Source organism: Myotis brandtii, unplaced genomic scaffold (genome assembly GCF_000412655.1).
Source record: "Myotis brandtii unplaced genomic scaffold, ASM41265v1 scaffold569, whole genome shotgun sequence".
NCBI lineage: Eukaryota > Metazoa > Chordata > Mammalia > Chiroptera > Vespertilionidae > Myotis > Myotis brandtii.
The window spans coordinates 888,006-895,023 of record NW_005370127.1 but is presented as its reverse complement, the minus strand read 5'-3'; the positions used below and the strand labels follow the sequence as shown (position 1 = coordinate 895,023).

Below are 7,018 nucleotides of genomic sequence, written 5' to 3'. Positions count from 1 at the left end.
AATCAATGATTCTCTCTCATCATTGATGGTTCTATCTCTCCCTCCCCCTTCCTCTCTGAAATCAATAAAAATATTTATTTAAAAAAATAAAAATAAATTCTCTGGCTTCCATAGCTTCCATTATTAACAGCAAGCAGATTTCAAATCTGTATCAGGCCCTCTTTAGATCTCCTAACCTTTATTCCTACTTGTTTGTTAAATATCTCCATCAGGATGTCTTAAAAGTATTTTCTACTTGGACAGTAAAAAGCAAGCCTATCTTCCCATTAAACCAGTCCAAGTCCTGACTTCTCTATTTTTGTTAGTGACACTACTCTTGTAGTTAAATTTTTCTGATCAACTTTGAGCCCTCTTTATTATTCCCCACATCCAAGTTGCCTAGTCCTTTAGATTCTAGATCTGTCACGTTTCTCCCTTTCTTCCAATGCTTTCCATTCCCACTCCATGTTAAAACTAAATATTGCAAAAACCTCAAACCTCATAACTCAACCCTCTATTTTCAGGCTCTCCCTTCATTACACTTTGTTTTTTGTGTGTTTTTTAAAATACATTTTTATTGATTTTTAGAGAAGAAGGAAGAGGGAGAGAGAGACAGAGAAACATCAATGTGAGAAACAATCAATCGATCACTGCCTCCTGCACCCCATGGTGGATCCAGCCCAAAACATGCCCAAACCAGGAACTGAGCCATCAATCCTTCTCTGCACAGGACGACACCCAACCGAGCCACACTGGTCAGGGTTCTCCATTAAACTTTGTACATTGCTTCCAGATATCTTTTCTATTCAAAACTCTACTTGGGTTTCTCAATGTATCAAAACTTTCAATGGCCCCTTTGTCTAAAACTCAGTCTATTCTCAGATTTTCTTTCACTTTATTCTACAGTCAATTACCTTATGTAGCAGTGACTATACCAGGCCCAGTTCTTTGTTAACTCCATACTTTTGCTCAACCTGATAGTTTGTTGTTGTTGTTTTAAATCCTCGCCTAAGGACATGCTTTTTTTTTCTTTTTAAAATTGATTTTAGAGAGAGAAGAAGGGAGAGGGAAAAAGAGAGAAACATCCATATGAGAGTGAAACATCAATTGGTTGTGTCCCGCAACCCAAGTATGTGCCCTGACTGGAATCGAACCCGCAACCTTTTTGGTGTACAGGATGATGCCTAACTAAGCCACCCAGGCAGGCAGTACAGAGACATTTTTATACTAGAGTTCTCTCAAAGCCATCATCAGATTCACACCTCTCCAGTCATCTCACTTCAGTTGTATTCTTGTGTTTGTCTGCTTTCTCTCTAAACTCACCCTCCTACTGCTGTTCTCTATGCCACATCTTTCCACTCAGCTTTATCCTCAACCCCTCCACTTAGCACTCTCTGCCTCCTTGCCTTAATTGATACCCACGCCTTACCCAGGACACTGTCTCTCATTTTGTATCTTCCTCTCCTTATATACTATAGGAGTTGGTGGGGGGAAGAATCAGAATTTTTTTCTCATCCCACTGCTCTATCATTCTCTTCTCCTTTTCCTCTTGGTCTCTATCCTTCATTTGTGCATTTGCCAAGTGACAGTAGTTACCCTTTCAACTTCACTCCTACTATCCATCTACTATGATTCCAATATCTGTGTGGATGGCTCAAAACCCTAGCCTTATATAAATAAACTGTGCTACATCCAAACAATGGAAAATTATTCAACACTAAAAAGAAATGAGCTATCAAGCCACAAAAAGACATGGAAGAATCTTAAATGCATATTACTAAGTGAAAGCAGCCAATCTGAAAAGGCTAAATACTATATGATCCAACTATATGACATTCAAGAAAAGAGAAACTATGGATATAGTAAAAGAGATCAGTGATTGCCAGAGGGAGGGATGAATAGGCAGAGCACAGATGATTTTTTGGGCAGTGAAATGATGCTATAATGCTAGATATATTTGTCACTATACATTTGTCCAAAGTTATACTTTGTGGGTATACAAAACCAAGAGTGAACCCTAATGTAAACTATGGACTTTAGGTGATAATGATGTGTCGATGTGGCTTCATCAAATGTAACTAATAAAATGCTCTGGTGGGAGATAGTGATAATGGGAGAGACTGTGTTTATGTTTTAAGATAAAAACATTTAAAACTATAAAGTAAAAACCAAAAAAAGATAAGATTGAAATAGAATTTGGAAATCTTGGAAACTGTTCAGAAAACAAGCTTTGAATTTGATCACCTCTCAACTTTCGCAAAATTGTAATTTTTCCTGTAAAACTTCAAAGCAAGAGCAACAATAAATAGTTGATGAGGGAAATTTTCTCTTTATAACAATTTAGGTTCCAGCTAATAAATGAAAACAGAATGATAAAAAAATCACTATTTGCAACTTCTAATGATGTAATGGACCTAGGCACTCATAAGTATCTAGTATAACTTTTAAAAGACACAACTAAATATCTTGTATCTTCCTTTGAAGGTAGCTAACCCACCTAGAAAATAGTTTTGAAAAAAACACAAAATATATAAATCTGAATCTGATCAAGCTTCTAGATTCCTTCATAGGAAATACGGGGGTGGGGGGGACATGATAAACACAAGTCTAGAACAAATTTAGACTGTGTGAAACCCTTCAAGGCAAAGGATCTGGTTTCTTCAACAAATATATTACAAAGAAAAAAAAAAGAGGGGTGGCCTATAGATTAAAAATATAGCAACAAATTGCAACGTATGGACCTTATTTGAATCCTGATACGAACAAGCAAACTGCTCCCCCCAAATGTGACACAATTAGGGAAAAATTTGAACACCGGCTAGATATTTGATAATATTAAGATGCTATTTTTAATTTTTAAGGGTGAGTATATTTTAAAAATCTTTATCTTCTAGAGCTACATACTAAAATATTTAAAGATGAAAAAATGACATTTTATATTTCACCAAAATAATACAGTGAGGATAGAGAGTAGGAGGAGGGCATGTGAAATACCGAGTTGATAACTGTTGAGAATTTGTGATAGCTATATGGGTTCATTATATTGTTCTATTTGTGAACATTTAAAAATTTTTTCATAATAAAAACTGAAAAAATAAAGATATATATCTACATACACACACATACAGTGTAGATTACATTATATTCCTCAATGTAGACCACTCTGGGTCTAAGTTGGAAAACACATTAATGCTTATGAGTATTTGAAAATTACTTATAAAGGATATTTGAAGGAGAAAAAGATGGAAAAATAAAACTTATTGAAATAAAGTTTTGAAAATGAACAATTTAAAACTAAAGTGGCCTGGCCATTGTAGGTCAGGGATTGAACGTCAACCTATGAACCAGGAGATCACGGTTTGATTCCAATCAGGGCACATGCCCGGGTTGCCAGTAGGGGGCATGCAGGAGGCAGCTGATCAATGATTCTCTCGCATCATTGATGTTTCTCTCTCTCCCTCTTCCTTCCTCTCTGAAATCAATAAAATGTATTAAAAAAATAAAACCAAAGCAAATTATTTAAGAAAAATATTTAGGATGATAGTGGAAGAGAAATTTAAGATGACAGATGAAATTACCAAGAAGTTGTAAGAGTCAACACTAAATGATCTTGTTAAAGAGCTGACTTCACCCAAGGCTAATACTAGTTTAGAGGGGGAAAGGGAGTTTCCAGGATTAGTCTTTCCTTGCCTTTTTTTTTTTTTAAGACATATAGTTACAAACGATTTTCTTTCTTTTTTATAAATCTTTATTGATTTCAGAGAGGAAGGGAGAGGGAAAGAGAGATAGAAACATCAATGATGAGAGAATCATTGATTGGCTGCCTCCTGCACATCCCCTACCAGGGATCAAGCCGGTAACGTAGGCATGTGCCCTTGACCAGAATCGAACCTGGGATCTTTCAGTCCCCAGGCTGATGCTCTATCCACTGAGCAAAACCAGCTAGGGCTTTTTTTTTTTTTTAAAGGGTTTTTTTTTGTTTGTTTTTTTAAGAGTAAAAGGAAGATAGTAGGTTGACCTTTCAAGGCCTCTTTAACGCCTTTGACAGAAAATTATTTGAGTGATCTAGTTTCAATAATGCCAGTAGGTGGCGCATTTCATTTTTTTTTCAAGCTAAGAAAAACTTGAGAACCAGTATAAATACAAAGAAATAAAGAAATGCTGCCTTTTCATTCTTTGTATTTTGCTTGTTTCAGGGAAAATAATAAGAATATAAGGAAAATAATATTTGTTTTGGTAATTCTTTTCTACTTTAGTGAGAGCTTGAATTTTGTATTAAATTGCTAAATAATTCCTGATTTCGTTTTTTTCTATAGTAAAATATACCTAATTGAAATACCAAGCTTTCTAATCTTCACATTGTAGGATATCTTAAGATGCCACAGGTCATTAAGGCAGATTGATTGCCTTGATTGAATCCCTGCTATATCACTTACTAGTTTGTTTTTGTTTTTTGTTTTTTACCTTGGACAAGTTACTTAAGCTCTCTGTGTCTTAGTTTTCTCTTATGCACAATGGATATTCTAAGGTTATTGTAAGGATGAAATGAATTAATAGGTTTAAACCATGTAGATAGAAGTAGATACCTTGAAATAATGAAAGTTGGATATGTGTTTACATGTGTGGCTAATTCTTCTTATATGCACCTTCATAACCTAAGAAAATATCCTGTGAAGTTGGTAATATGGGATTCTTTTTGCTTTTCAAGAAGAAATATTGTAAATGTGGTTGCTAATGGCTGTATCCCACTGGTATATTTAAAGTAAGGCAATATGCTTGCCATTTCCTTGGAATTGTTTACTATTTGGATTTTTAAATTATTTAATCGGTGGTTTAGAAGCTATTAACCTAAGTTGAGCCCTTAAATAATATATATGCATGAAACATCTATAAAATCACTAATTTGTAGATATCTATAGTCTCTCTTTTGGATTTCGTTATGATTTTTAAAAATACACATTTATACTCTCATTTTAGTCATTAGGTCTTTTCGTAGGCAACGAAAGTCGAAAGCACAGCTATTAAACAAGCAGAAGCCCCTAAATTTTTGAATTATGAAAATGGGGTCCTCATATAAAACAAATTAAGGAATCACTACTTTAGTGGCTCCATACATAAGAAAGTTCTTGTAACTTTACATTAAATATTTGGTCAATCTTCATCTCTTAATCAAAACTGTAGAGAACATTCTCTCCTGGATTTCCCTTAACCTGAAAACCAAAGCTCCACCTTTGGGCGGCGGGGGCGCGCCTGTCCGGAGATAAACTACAACTCCCAGAATCACTGGGTGGGTGCTCCTGGGAGTTGTAGTACATTCTACCTTCCCGGACCACCTTCTCGCGCCCCGGCCCCGCACCCTGGCCGGCGCCCTCGCATCACAACCCTCGCCCTGGGCTTCCGCTCGGGATAAGTACGCCGTGTGGTCGTCTCAAGGGAATTTTTCTAGCTTTGTAATTTTTTTTTTATCTTTCTTGCTTTCATGTTTCTCTTCTGTTTCCTCTTTCACCTCGTTTTAAGGAAAGCCCAATCACTATGGAAAAGTGTCTTCGCGAAGGTGAAGACGGGAAATCAATGATTAACCCGGAAGCAGTGACCCAGGAAGTGAAAGTGATTCCGTGCCTTTCCGGCTGAAATGTACCGGGTTAGAGAAGGTTCCGACCTCAGTAAGGAAAACTGATGTCTCGTTTATTTTAAGTACTCACAATCCCTTTCTCTTTCATGATCTTAAAAAGGTTTTTTGTTTTTTTTCTTTCTCCAGTTTATTTTCCATGTTCCCTTCTTATGGGATCACTCCATATACCGGGTTTCACAGTATGGCTGACACGTGCTGCCCGCGCCGGGATTTTTGTCGCGCCTGATGCGCCGACCCTGAGAGTTGTTGGAGGGGACCAGGGATTCTGGTAGCGGTGGTCGGCGGCGGAGAAAACTTGCTGTTCTCAGGTATAACCCTAGCCTAGAGAGTTACCGTCTTGGTTTGTTGCCCCCGTAACAGTGAGGTTCATGACCTTGGGAATTATTCTACTCTTCCTAAGATGGAAATTTTAGCCAGAAGTGTTACAACAAATGTTTACCACCCTTTTATTGTGTCCGTTTTCAAATGGACACATCTCTGGCGTGTTTGGGACTAGATGTAAAGACGCACAGACACTTCTGGTGGAGGACTGTAACTTTTGTGGTTACTGGGCATAGATGTATTCGTCCACAGTTCCTTTTTGAATGTGATTCCGTCTGTTAAAGTTCATTAGTAGAACCCTGCAATTTTTTAATGTTTTGTTTTTTGGGTGATAATGGTGTATAAATTAGTAGACTTATAATGATCAATAGAGCTAGTCGATTAATGCACCTTCTAACAGTAGGAACACCAAAGACAATAAGGTTGATTTTGGTACATTTTGACCTTTATTTCAACTTTGAACCACAGGATTTTTAGGGGCAAAGTGTTCTTCTTGGAACCCTTTCATACTCAATAAAACGATTGTGTACATTTGTTAGCTCTTAATTATCTCTGCTAGAGGGGAGGAGAACAGATAATTATTGTACACAGCCAATTTCACCTAGCTTGTAATTTTTTTCTTTTTAACTTGTAATTTTTTAAAGTAACTTTTCTTGATTGTAAAAGTAATACATACTATAAGTATAGGAGACTTGGAAAACACTAAAGAGTAGAAAAAATATAAAGCAAGCAAAAGGTATCAGTAATCCCACAACTAGAAACCATCTTAACATTTTGATATATTTATATTTTAGTTTTCTTTTTTCAAAATATTCTGTACCTTTTTTACATGTATACCATGTATTGTAGATAAAATTAGAAAATGTAATTGAGATTATACTGTTTTGTATAGTTGATCCTTGAACAATATAGGGGTTATGGGCAACAACCCCCCAGTCAGAAATCTATCTACACTAATAAAAGAGAAACATGGCAATTGGCGTACGACCGCTACCCTTCCCATTGGCTAATCAGCATATCCTTATGCAAATTAACTGTCAGCCAAGATGGCGGCCGGCAGCCAGGCAGCTGGAAGCGAGCAGGGAG

General features: G+C 36.5%; 1 protein-coding gene across 6 annotated transcripts in view; it reads left to right on the top strand.

Moving 5' to 3' along the window:
* MTRF1 (mitochondrial translational release factor 1) overlaps positions 1–7,018 on the top strand; it is a 94,713-nt gene that overhangs the window by 30,581 nt on the left and 57,114 nt on the right. For 4 of the 6 annotated variants that reach the window (XM_014549736.1, XM_014549738.1, XM_005878631.2 and 1 more), the window contains exons 2-3: positions 5,502–5,642; positions 5,738–5,919. The exons of the other annotated variants lie outside the window; for them this stretch is intronic. The gene's annotated coding sequence lies outside the window, so the exon portion shown is untranslated. The remainder of the gene's footprint in view (positions 1–5,501; positions 5,643–5,737; positions 5,920–7,018) is intronic. 6 annotated transcript variants of the gene reach the window in all.